General features: G+C 37.6%; 1 long non-coding RNA gene across 1 annotated transcript; it reads left to right on the top strand.

Annotated features, from left to right (window-relative positions):
- Nucleotides 1-4,067: 4,067 nt before the first annotated feature.
- Nucleotides 4,068-5,198, top strand: LOC134821199 (uncharacterized). The gene is made up of 4 exons (XR_010160988.1): nucleotides 4,068-4,141; nucleotides 4,255-4,406; nucleotides 4,577-4,799; nucleotides 5,033-5,198. It is a non-coding gene; the product is annotated as an uncharacterized LOC134821199 (long non-coding RNA).
- Nucleotides 5,199-12,589: the final 7,391 nt, after the last annotated feature.

Genomic DNA, 12,589 nt, shown 5'->3' with positions numbered 1-12,589 from the left:
CCAAATGTGGTCTGTGGTCAATATAACGTACTCTACAGTCTAGATCTATAAAACGTAGTACGAGTTACCTGGGGCAGCAATATAGTGTCCAATCTGCCCGCTTAATAAAGTGATCGTTGTGATTTGAAAATCACTATACGTATTTTGAATTAATTTACCACTTACGGGCGAGATCAAAGCATTTTGAACTGCGTGCAAGCGTCCTTATGGGACGAGATATTATGCTAAACTAATTAGACCCCTCCAAACATTTCGTTGAAATCATCACCGGAAGGATTCCCGTCACACTGCAGTATCAAAGCACTGTAATTCCTTTCCACTATTTGCTCCTTCTACGCACTCACGTTTTACTGTTTTGTTTGGCGCTTTCGCTTCATGCTCGAGTTTAAGGTTTTCTGTTGCATTTTTTATTGTAAAAAAAACGGTATATACTCAAATAGTGCTAAATAACAAAAATTATAATAACCAGTTTACAGGCATAAACAGCTAGAATTTTTATTCGTTCTGTGATTTCTCATTGCTTAGTAAGATAGTACGAAAGTAGAAACCGACACAGCGTTGATTACCATAGTCTATTTTTTATCTTGACCGATGTCAATTAATTAATATTATTGCACTTTTAGCGACCAGGTAGCGCAGTTGGTTAGAACGCCTGTCTTACAATCGTTAGGTTGCGAGTTCGAAACCCACTGACTGCCTGGTCGTGGGGTGAGCGTCGTCGACGTTCAGCTAAGGATCATGAGTGGTCTATGCAGCCCCCCGGTCTACTCAGCCGAATACTCGAGAAATCGGGTGTGAGGGTTAAATGAGGAGCTGCACATTGCAGCAAAGTCTCGGACGAAGAAAGTATGGTACACACTACCTTAACCGTCACTGGCCAAAAAGATCCTTCGGCTTCCTGTAATTGGCTGGTTGCACTTGTGTAACATTGTGGCTGTTGGAATACACCGAAGTAAAATAAGTGTCTAGATAAAAAAAAAAAGTACGAAAGTAGAAACCGACACAGCGTTGATTACCATAGTCTATTTTTTATCTTGACCGATGTCAATTAATTAATATTATTGCACTTTTACGCATTTCACTGTTAGTTAAGTTTATGGCTGGTAAGATTTTATTAATTTTTGTTAAAGGCACAATTTGTTCTGCTTCTAACTGTTCAAAAGCTTTGAAAACGTGCTTTAAATTACTTTATTTGGCTTCTCCAGAATTGAAATGAAATTTGTCATTTTCAAAAGCTCCATTACTCAATTACACTGATTCAGTAACTTTGAATTGTAAGTTGCTTCAATTACACGATTTCTCACATCTTATCTAAAGCTAAGTTTGTAAGTGAACGTCGACGACCGCCTTATTTACTGCGTAATTGGACACTATGCCATCGTCATGTGTAGTGGGAGGGTGTACTCACCAGGTTGGACAAGCCTCTCAACGGCCTGACAGACAGTTTCTGATCATGCACAAGGCACCAAGAGATAAGCAAACCAGGCAAAAATGGGATGTTCGGGTCAACAGACAGCCGAGTCACGTGTGCGAAAGCAAAATGAGTACTTACTATGTTTGCTCTGATCACTTCCACGATTCTGATTATGACCCAAGTGATTTCAATGTGATGAAATTGCTCGGGTATAAAAAAGAATGAAGATGCGTCTGAAGCCTGAAGCAATTCCAAACACACATTCCGACAAAGATGAATTGCAGCTCTATCTCAATGGTCAGGTTCACGAAGGAGAGGTACCTTCACATCCAGCCCGAAGTAAGAGAGCACGATTAACTAGGCGGGTACTTAATGAGATGGATGAATTTAGCTCATCAATTGACACTGCTGCATTTCCTTATACTGCCCCAGAATTGCAAACTGACGATTTGTATGCTCCCAGCACATCGATGGAATCAGTTGAGTCGCCCGTAATTGATGCACCTGAAGCCGTTATGAAGGATGATATTGTAACAGCTTCATTAAGCAGCGAAATAATCAATGAACCACACTCAGCTCGGATTCATCTGATCATTGGTACCCTGACTTATATGAGTCAGATTTTGAGTCTGACTCTGATGACTGTAGTGCAAGTGATGGCTCATGGCTCTGATTATGATCCTGATGATGATTATCAGAAAGGTAGAGGTGCAAACTGTACATTTAACCTCCAGCAGTGACTCAGATAGTGGCTCATTTGTTCAGACTACTTCCGATACTCGCCAGGAGATCTCCGATCATTTCAACCCTATCCTAATTCCTAAAACCTGGATCAGATCTCGAGAGCGATGAGGAGTGGGTGGATCCTCATTCCTCCAGGATACGTTCAAGTGATGACGATGAAGAACAAGAGGAGCTACACCACACTTTCTACGCTAACATCAACCAGGACCGACTGAACAAACCCGTCAATGAGTGGTGTTCATGTGGTGGCTGTGTGACAATGGCCTCAGAACAGGAAAGTGTTTGCTGCCACGAGTCACATTTCATAACACCTCACAGGGGAGAGAAAAAATGTATCATTCTTGTTGAAATGTTCACCGTTAAGGCCACAGGGGGGGGTCGAGGCCTCAAAAAATGCAAAAAAACATTATGCTTTGAATCAATATATATTTTTGTGGTGGATACTTTGCCACCACTCATTTGTCTGTAGCTATTTTACTTTTTTTTATAAATGAGGTTAACCAATTCTCATTTAACCTCATTTTTTTGATAAATCGATAATGGAGGGCAGAAATATTGATGCCATTACAACTGAAAACTACGATAAGCTTTGTTTTTATTGTTTTTGTGTTATTTCAGCAGTTAAACTTTGAAAAATATACAAATAAAGGCAAAATTCTCAAAAATCACATAACATAAAAAACAGTTTTTTGCCTCTCCTGAAAACCTCGAATTTTTGACTTCAAAATCTATCTTCTCCTAGAGTTTTTATCCATTTCACCTCAAATTTGGAACTTATGTTCCTGACATAAATTTAAAAGTTTGTTATGTAACGATTGTTGTAATTTTGCTCCTAACTCTTTTTATGAGGTTAACCATTTTAAATTTTGTAACCCGCACTCATGGTTAACCTCATATCTCAGCTTTGGAGCAAGATATCATAAATCGTTACATAACAAAAACTCAAAATACCTTGAAGAACATTGTTGCCAAGTTACAAGGTTCTAAGTCATAAACTGAAAAAGAAGATAGATTTTGAACACGATTTCATTTAAAGTTTTCATTTACAATAGAATTACAGGTAAACCTCAAAATTCAACGCGCGATATCTTCAAATAGGAAACTTTGTTTTCGGTAAGGACAAAAGCATTTGAAAATTTAGATCGAGCTCTACAACATATCTCAAAATCTCAAAATCGACCTCGGACCCCCCCCCTGTGGCCTTAATGTAGTAAGCAAAGAAGGACTGGATTTTGGTAGATACTTGTATTCGATGAATATTCCCGATCCAGTAAAAAAGGAGAATTTCTTGAAGAAGAAATTGACAAACAAGAATTACAGATTCTGTGCTTATAGAATGTTCATCAACATGATATCGTGTTCAGACATCAACACTCAACAGGAATGTCAGATACATACTACCAGCTTGTGTACTAACTACTAGTGTCAAAAATTAGGGAGAAATTTCCCAACTTAGATGGGGCTCCGTACACCGGTTACATATCTTTGAAAACGAGGGAAGGCCACTCCTTACCTTAAATCATACATTTTCGAATTCAGGTGCAAAACATTTGACCGATTTAAGAGTTTCCCTGAAATTTGTCGATAAAATGCAACGTTGAACTCACAATTCCATATGATATTCTATGGCTTAATACTTCTTATGGTATTAATTAAGTTTCCTGAAGTTACTGTTTGCAAATTTTTGGTATGTACAAATCACAACAATTATGCTAATGACTAACTATAACTGGCAATTGAATCTTTGGTCAGCTACACACCAACTTGTAGTAACCAATTGTCTCAATCAGGTTGTACACATAGTTGTACAGCATGAGACACTGCCTATTCCCCTGTCTTTTGACACCGTCCCATGAGTTTCTTGGAAAGAAAATGAACGAATATACTTCAACTAACAAGGTGCACATTTTATTTCTCCTCCGTATTCATTGTGAGCCGAACATATTTTGTTACGTACCAAGTTATATATCGGTTGTATCTTAGGTAGGGAAGAATATTTTTGTCACCTGATTTTTATAATTTTAATCCTGTTTTTTTTCACATCTCCCATAGTCAGCATTTGTCAAAACTGATATTTATTAACCATGTATCTACAGTAGCCTAAAGTGAAGAAGCTAAAATGAATATAGCAACAGTTATAATATTGGCAATGGTGGCACGAGCTCAATCACTTAATTGTTACGATTGCAAAGACATAAATATTTCTGTACATCAGCGAAATGAATGTGAATCAGACAGCGTTCAAGAGGTATAACCAGCTAGCTGTTAGCGTACGCATTTATTCCACTCGAATCTATTTATAATAGTATGTTACCATCTAGGGGCTAAAATTTAGATGGGCATTATTTATTCGAATGTATATTTACTGATTGATTGTGTGATAAATTGGTGATAAATAATGAAATTGTCCTTTCTCAGTGTCCGGAGGGGGAAGCTTGCTCATCTTATACCATAACCTTCACTGAAGGTGAGAATGACAGGTCCAGCTATTTGAAAGATTATTATTGTATGAACGAGGCAGATGTGGACTCAAACTTGGTTGAATGTAAGGGTAAAGAATCTAGATTTCACGAGTATCTCGACAATGTGAAGGATTTTGCCTGTGAAATTGAAACGTGCAAGGAGAACTTGTGTAACTCAGGTGGGTGATTTTTGAATAATCAAATCGATTTTAAGAATCAGTGGTATCAGTGATATACCATAACGAGTTTTTTCAAAAACTGGCTACGAGCATAATTAAAATTGTGTAAAATTACTTTAATCGTAGAAGAAGCAGTATTAATATAGTGCTGTATTAATATAATGTTGTACAGTTTTAGTGAAAAATTATCGAATTCGTTGCACATAGATAAATCAAAATATAATATAACTCAGGTGAATAGAGACATATATAAAGTCTGGAGCGTGTGAGGACAAGAAAACATTTAGATTAGAAGATTAGAAGATTAGAAGATTAGGGGACCAACTGAAGACACATACATATGAGATTTTAGATATCTTTGAAATTATATTTTGATTTGATCAATTTTTCATTCCTTTAGTCCTGTTCTTTTCATTCGATAAACTTATACTGTGACTAGTTTCCCTGTCCCTGTTCCAGATATGCTGCTATAAACCCCTCTGGGATACTGCTAATGTGATTATGTGAGTCCACCATGACATGACACCCTAATTGGGCAGCCTTAACGATTCCCATAGTGTTTAACAGGGTTGCTAACGGGGTCACCTTATCACTTGATTAGGTAAGCCAATTACCTGATCACACATAATGAATAAACTTGTCATGCTTCGTATCTCGGTTATCTGAGAAGCTACAACTATCATTTTTTTCAGGAGAAACGTAATTCGAATGGCCACACACAATTTAATAAAATTTGGCGTGATCCGACTATCCAAGCTGTCAAATGCCTTAAAAACGACAAATTAAGTCTATCATAAATTAAGTCAAAATGTTGACTAAAATTGTTGTAGAAAGTATCAAGTATTGTACGAATGGGAATAACGAATGTACGATAATTTGTACCGTACACAAATAGATTCACAAACCTCTACAAGCAATCCGTGCTGTGATTGGACGTATAATACGATAACACAAGTATCGCTAACTAATCTAACTCTTGTACACAATTAGGTACAATATTACTTTCAATTCGATCGAGTGACTGTGACTTGAATACTAAGTAAGGGAAGTACAAAGGAAACAGAGTATTCAAACAATAAGTCTGGAAGTGAAATATATAATTTTGTTCAATAAACTAAACTAGGGGCTCGTCGGCCACGCGACAGTGTTCTCGGCAGCAGTAACTTTTTATAACTGATCCTAAAATGCTAATCGAAGAACTAACTCTAGTGGGGCAGGCGAGCACTACCAGCACTGCGTCACGTGGCATCACATGGCGAACCACGTTAGAATTAGAATCAAATTTACACAGCAATACAATAAGAATAAATACAATAAGAATAAATAATAATAAAGAATTTAAGAAGCCACGTGACACCGCGCGGCCCAGTCTGTCCAATAACTTAATCTTACTATATATAAAGCGAGACGATATATATCTGTGCCATTTTACTGACACCACGGCATCAAAGCATCAACTTTAACGCAACTTTCTGCAAAACCTGTAAAAGATATACAACTGAAACCTTTTTGACTGGGTCAAATGCTTTAATGGCCTTCAAATCAGCATGTAAAAAATAAACAATTGGCCAGGGAATAATGATTTTAGAGCCCAAAATTTGGACCCCCAAGTGGTGTCAAAAACGCCAATTAAATAGGTAATAATTATTTTAGTCTCTTGAGTCTTGACACCGCGCCGTTTAGGGTTATATTATACGGGTTCCTGCTAGTCTAACTAACTAACCTGACTAACACGTGTCTTCCTCCGCAAAACCATCCATAATCCATTATGTACTAATCCTACCTAATCTTACACTAAATCCAACGGCTATTCTACACTAAACTACCAGCTTACCATATTACACAAATGAAATGAAATGAAATGAAATGAAATGAAATGAAATGAAATGAAATGAAATGAAATGAAATGAAATGAAATGAAATGAAGTATGTATATCCCACTCATATAATTAACCAACAACACAAGGAACGTGGTTAACCATGTCAGAGCGGCTGACTGTGAGTGATGTGAGCAAATTTCCCATTGGGTTTCTTGGAAAGGAAATGAACGAATAAACTTCAACTAACAAGGTGCACATTTTATTTCTCATCTGTAGTCATTATATTGTAAAATCGTAGTAAGTTGGCACAAATGAAACATATGTGGAGAAACAAGAGGCTTTCATAGTGCCCCGGTAATGGGTAACTCGTACTCCGTTTTATAGATCTACATCGTTGCGTAAGCTATATTGACCACATACCACAATTAAATTCGACAAAAATCACATACAACATAATAATTTTGGACGGACATTAGAATGAACACTTCAAGCCCGCTTGAAGGTATTCAACCGAAAACCATTAAAATCCTACTCAGATAGTCGTGTCTGATCTCGAGACCTGAAAGCATGTTAAATCACTTTACACTTGATCTTCGTGATTTTTCTAAAAGGGCCCCTGACAGTTGAAATCAACCTGAATGGATGTATTTTTGAACGCTGATTCTGAATCACCCGGCTGCGGCCCATGACATAGGGTTAAAATGCTCCCCTGACGAGATATCGGCGAAAAACTGTCTTGATCCTTAGGGTTAGGGTTTCAGCATATGCTTCAATAAGTGATTGGGTTAGGGTTGGGATCAGATTAGAGGGTTAGGGTTTCGAATAGTCATTCAGGGCCACCGTGAGGCCGTGTTAAAAAGTCATGTGACAGTCGAGTGTAGAGTGATTAATCATCATCCACCTGAAAGCATGTCCTGAGATCTGATACCGTCGCATGAGATGCACAAAATCGGAGATTTCAAAACTTTTGGGATACATCTCATAATTTTGTACTATAGCAACCAGCGGCCGGAAATTTTAACCTTTTTCAATAAAATTGTAATTTCCTGTTTCCTACAGGAGAATAAAATGATATCCGACCGTTACCGGTTCAGCAGCCAAATCCATAAACCGGTACTCGGTTCCTAGCAGTATTTTTGTAGTAGTATGTGACTAACCCAAATGTGGTCTGTGGTCAATATAACGTACTCTACGATCTAGATCTATAAAACGCAGTACGAGTTACCAGGGGCAGCACTGTAGAGCTATAGTATCCAATCTGCCCGCTTAATCAACAATTGTGCTAATGACTAACTATAACTGGCAATTGCCTCTTTGGTCAGCTACACACCAACTTGTAGTGATCAATTGTCTCAATCAGGTTGTACACATAGTTGTACAGCATGAGATACTGTCTATTCCCCTGTCCATGAGACACTGTCCCATGAGTTTCTTGGACAGGAAATGAACGAATATACTTCAACTAACAAGGTGAACATTTGCTCTTTTTTGCTTAAATTTGGAAATTTGTTTTGCAGTAATTATATTAAAACAACTCAAAAATAGTTTTCCCTTTCCGAGAAGTACCCACTTGTTATACTTTATCGAAGTTTGAATATTGTCTTCCGCAAGCGTTTGAAAACAGTAATTTTTGACTTTGTGAGACCTGTGTTTGTTTTAAACCTTCTGCTCCGAAGAGGAGAGAAAGGTTTTTGACAGCCACTCAGACATGGACACTGTATTGTGTAAATTATTTAAGGAGTTGTGTGATATGACAGTACATAGAGGCCACAGAATTATGAGGACTACCAGATCCTGGTGGAACCTAAGTGATCCATGAATCATGATATCACGACAGGCCCTACCTCAAATCTATAGATGTGATATTTGAGATAATCACACGTATGTATTTAGCAATCTAATGATAGTAAACTTTTAGAAATTAAACTTACCTTAAGAACGACAAATTTAGTCTATTATAAATTTAGTCAAACTTTTGACTAAAATTGTTTTCATGTGACAAAATTTTTCGGCGACTAATTTTGAAGTAGACCAAAATTTTAGTAGAGCATATAATACGAATTAAATTTTATTGAGCTCACATTCTTTATCATATGTTTATTATAAAAAGTTAAATATCGCTAATTGTACACATAACAGCTACAGGTCCCTACTGCGTGTAATCAGAAATTGTATGCTATGATATAATAATAATAATAATAAAATTTGGTAGCTTAAACACAAACTCTAAGCCCAGTGGATAAACCACAAAACTTATGCTCTATTGTGTGAAACAAAGATACTAGATCAAGATAACTATCAAGGAGTGTATGCATAGGACATAAAAAGTTTTGGAACGAAGATGACATGCTTATGAAGCGAGCTAACAGTCTAATTGCTAATAAGTTCAAAAAGATCATGACATTAGGTTGCATCCTAAACAGTTTAAGCAAATAACATAAAGTTATATTGTCAATTAATCGCTCATGCCATAACTTTTCTTAAACAGGTGAGTTTTTAATAATGTTTTGAACAGATCAACATCAGAACAAGTCTTAATTTCAATTGGTAGTTGGTTCCAGATTTTCGGAGCAACAGTCTGAAACGCTCTTGGGTGCGATCTTGTAGATCCGACAGGTAGGTGTAAGGAGGAAGTTCTTCTGCTAATCGAACTAACAAATGTTACTAGATCACACAGATATGCAGGAGCAACACCATTGACTGCTTTGAAAATCAGTAAACATAACTTAAACTCAATCCTTTCCTTCACCTTGAGCCAATGAAGGGATTTGAGCTTCTCCTCGACTGTGTCTCTCTTCTTTAATCCAAAAACCAGACGGCATGCTCGGTTCTGAATGTTCTGCAGCTGCGTAATTGAGGCTTGACTACAACCATAGTAAAGCGCATTGCAGTAGTCTAGCGATGAGATAACAATTGCTTGAGTCAGTGTTCCCATCTGTTTGGTTGTAAGGAATGTTTTCATCTTAGCAAGGTCTCTTAGTTTCAGAAAACACGATGTTTTAAGTTGCTTGATTTGCTCACCAAAGTTTAGTTGAGAGTCGAGACGAAATCCGAGGTTCTTTGCAACAGGTGACAGCCTGACACACGTCTCAGAGTTAACAAACACGCCCCCTATAGACAGCTGCTGGAGAACAAGCGGTGTCCCAAAAACAAGAATCTCAGTTTTTCCTGCATTGAGCTGTAGATAATGTTTTTTCATCCAGTCATTAATTTCTTGGAAACATTTGGGAACATCGTTGATAAGGACGGTGGGCTCCTCGTTTGGCTTGAAACTTTTATACAGCTGATGATCGTCGGCGTAACCCTGGATGGAGAAGTTCAAATCATGTGCTGCTGAGTACAAAGAGCGAATGTAGATGTTGAACAGGACCGGACCCAGCACAGAGCCCTGTGGGACTCCAAACTTAACTAATGTGTGTAACATGTTGGCTCGCCGTTGAATTCCCAGATCGAGAATACTCCTCCTTACCAAAATAAGCGCGTATGGTATAAGTTACAGGATCACGAGGTTGATAATTTGTCCAAGTAACCGTTTGGCGCGCAGTGTGCACGTGGGCCCATGGGAAATTTCTGATACATGTGTTCCGTTGTCTGTACTTAGTTCACTATAAAGTATGTTATATGCGAAATTGAGAAAAAACTAATATAGCTTAATAATGGAAAAATCAAATAAATGGAATGGAAAATGGTCTTGAAAAGTCAAAAAATTCGACTAAAATTGTTGTAGACTAAAAATTTGCGAAATTTGTGCCTAAAATTATGGTAACCAAAATTATAGTAACCAAATTTATCGTGACCCAAATTTGTTGGCCCTAAGGTAGTTCTTGCTTTGCATTATATGGTACATGATATTGGAACATGTGAATATCACGTGTTCTAATTTTTTTCACACATTTGATAGATTTACAGATCAAGCTTCACAAGGAATGGATTGTCAAGGATTGATCCTTCTCAAACCAATTGGTACCCTGTCATAGCGAAGTATTGTCAGGCACGAGAGGAGTTAACGAATTATGATTATAAATTCGTGATTAGAAAAGCAGTAAGTTTTAACAATGCTACTCCTTATTCACTTAACCCAGTTTGGTTTGTTAAGTGATACTTCGTCTTTATCTGCACGTGCAAGTCCTCATTATCGTCGGTTGTTTTCATTACGTTGAGTTACATTTCATCGGATCTATCATAGGCCGGGATGAATATTTCTGTCACCTGATTTTTAGAATCCTGTTTTTTTAAACATCTCCCATAGTCAGCATTTATCAAAACTGATATTTATTAACAATTTATGTACAGTAGCCTAAAGTAAAGAAGCTAAAATGAATATAGCAATAGTTGTAATATTGGCAATGGTGGCACGAGCTCAATCACTTACTTGTTACGATTGCAAAGACGTAAATATTTCTGTACATCAGCGAAATGATTGTGAATCAGACAGCGTTCGAGAGGTAAAACCAGCTAGCTGCTAGTGTACACATTAATTCCACTCAAGTCTATTTATAATCTAGTATGTTATCATCTAGGGCCAAAATTTAGTTGGGCATTATTTATTCGAATGTATATTTATTGATTGATTGTGTGATAAATTGGTGATAAATAATAAAATTGTTTTTCTCAGTGTCAGGAGGGAGAGGTGTGCGCTGTGAAATGGCAAGTACCAGTGAAAGCAATGAAACACCAAGGGTATAAGGGAAGGGATATCAAACAAGGCTCCACTAGCCTAAGACACATAAACAGGGAACATATCTCCTGAAACAGTTATATAGTAGTAATTGAAAGTATTAAACTATGTTAATGGAAATACAAACATTCACAATCTCCCCTTTCTTTCTCTTTAATAAACACTTAAATAGATAAAAATGCTCGTGCTCGAATGAGACCAATAAATTGTAATTATGATAAAAATAATAAATATATACCTTTATTCAACTCTTTAAAAACTCTTAAAAAACGTTCGAATACGAACTAATACATCACACATAAAATTCATTTAATAATTCAATTGTTTTTGGAACCAACAAATAAGCGTTCTAAATTCCATTGAACAATAAAGCTGATACAGCTTTGGGAAGTTTCCCATCCTCAATAGTCCCACGTAGGTTAAAACGTTGCCTCAAACATCTCTCCATTGGTGAACATGACTTCATGCTCTTGTTCTTGCTCTTGTTCTGGATCAGCGTGCCACTCGGAAGCAAGCTCAGACCAGTCCACACATTGGGTAGTGCTTTCCCCATCGAGCTGAATGTTCAGACACTTAGCATATTTTCCAGAGGCTTTTCCTGCCCTACTGTGATAGAGCTCTATCTTTTCTACAGACTCTTGTTGTCTACTTGCCGTAGGCACTATGACTTGAGTTACCAACTCTCGGGTGTCAGCAGTTACTACCGTGCTTGTCGCAGGAATTCTCAACTCTTTCTCTCTAGAAGCTCTCTGCTCAAGTGAAACTTCTTCAGAAAAGTATCTTGGAGTCTGATCTTCGTCAACCATCCTTTTTTCTGTACCATCATTACTTTCGGGTGAAACAAATTGATGCTTCTCTTGATCTTGGGTCGTCTTCTCACGTCCTATCACAACACCAGGTCCACTCCATCTGTCAGAATTGTTTCTCTTATAGAAAACCTTTTCACCCATCTCCAGCACAGTGTCTTGACAGGTACAAACCTGTGACCGCAAGACACGTTTGATTTTAGCACTATTCTCTGCTTTTATGAACTCCTCACGTGCAGTCCTCATTGCTCTTAGATTGTCTTCCAGATGTCTACTGGCAACTTTCTCCTCCAAGGCAGGAAGATGATTATCTACCACATTTGGCAATGGCGGGTTCTTTCCCACGACAAGCTGGTACGGGGAATATCCTCCTGACATCTGTCCTTGCACAGTTTTCAAGTCCATTGCCACACAATCATTGAAGACAGTTCCCCTTGGCAGCCCGACAACCGGTCTTGGTTTTGTCTTACAATATCTTTGGCACAC

The sequence above is a fragment of the Bolinopsis microptera genome, chromosome 9, assembly GCF_026151205.1.
Source record: "Bolinopsis microptera isolate Bmic1 chromosome 9, MBARI_Bmic_1.0, whole genome shotgun sequence".
Taxonomy (NCBI): domain Eukaryota; kingdom Metazoa; phylum Ctenophora; class Tentaculata; order Lobata; family Bolinopsidae; genus Bolinopsis; species Bolinopsis microptera.
Note: the sequence above shows the minus strand (reverse complement) of the source record. Positions and strands in the feature narration are given on the sequence as shown.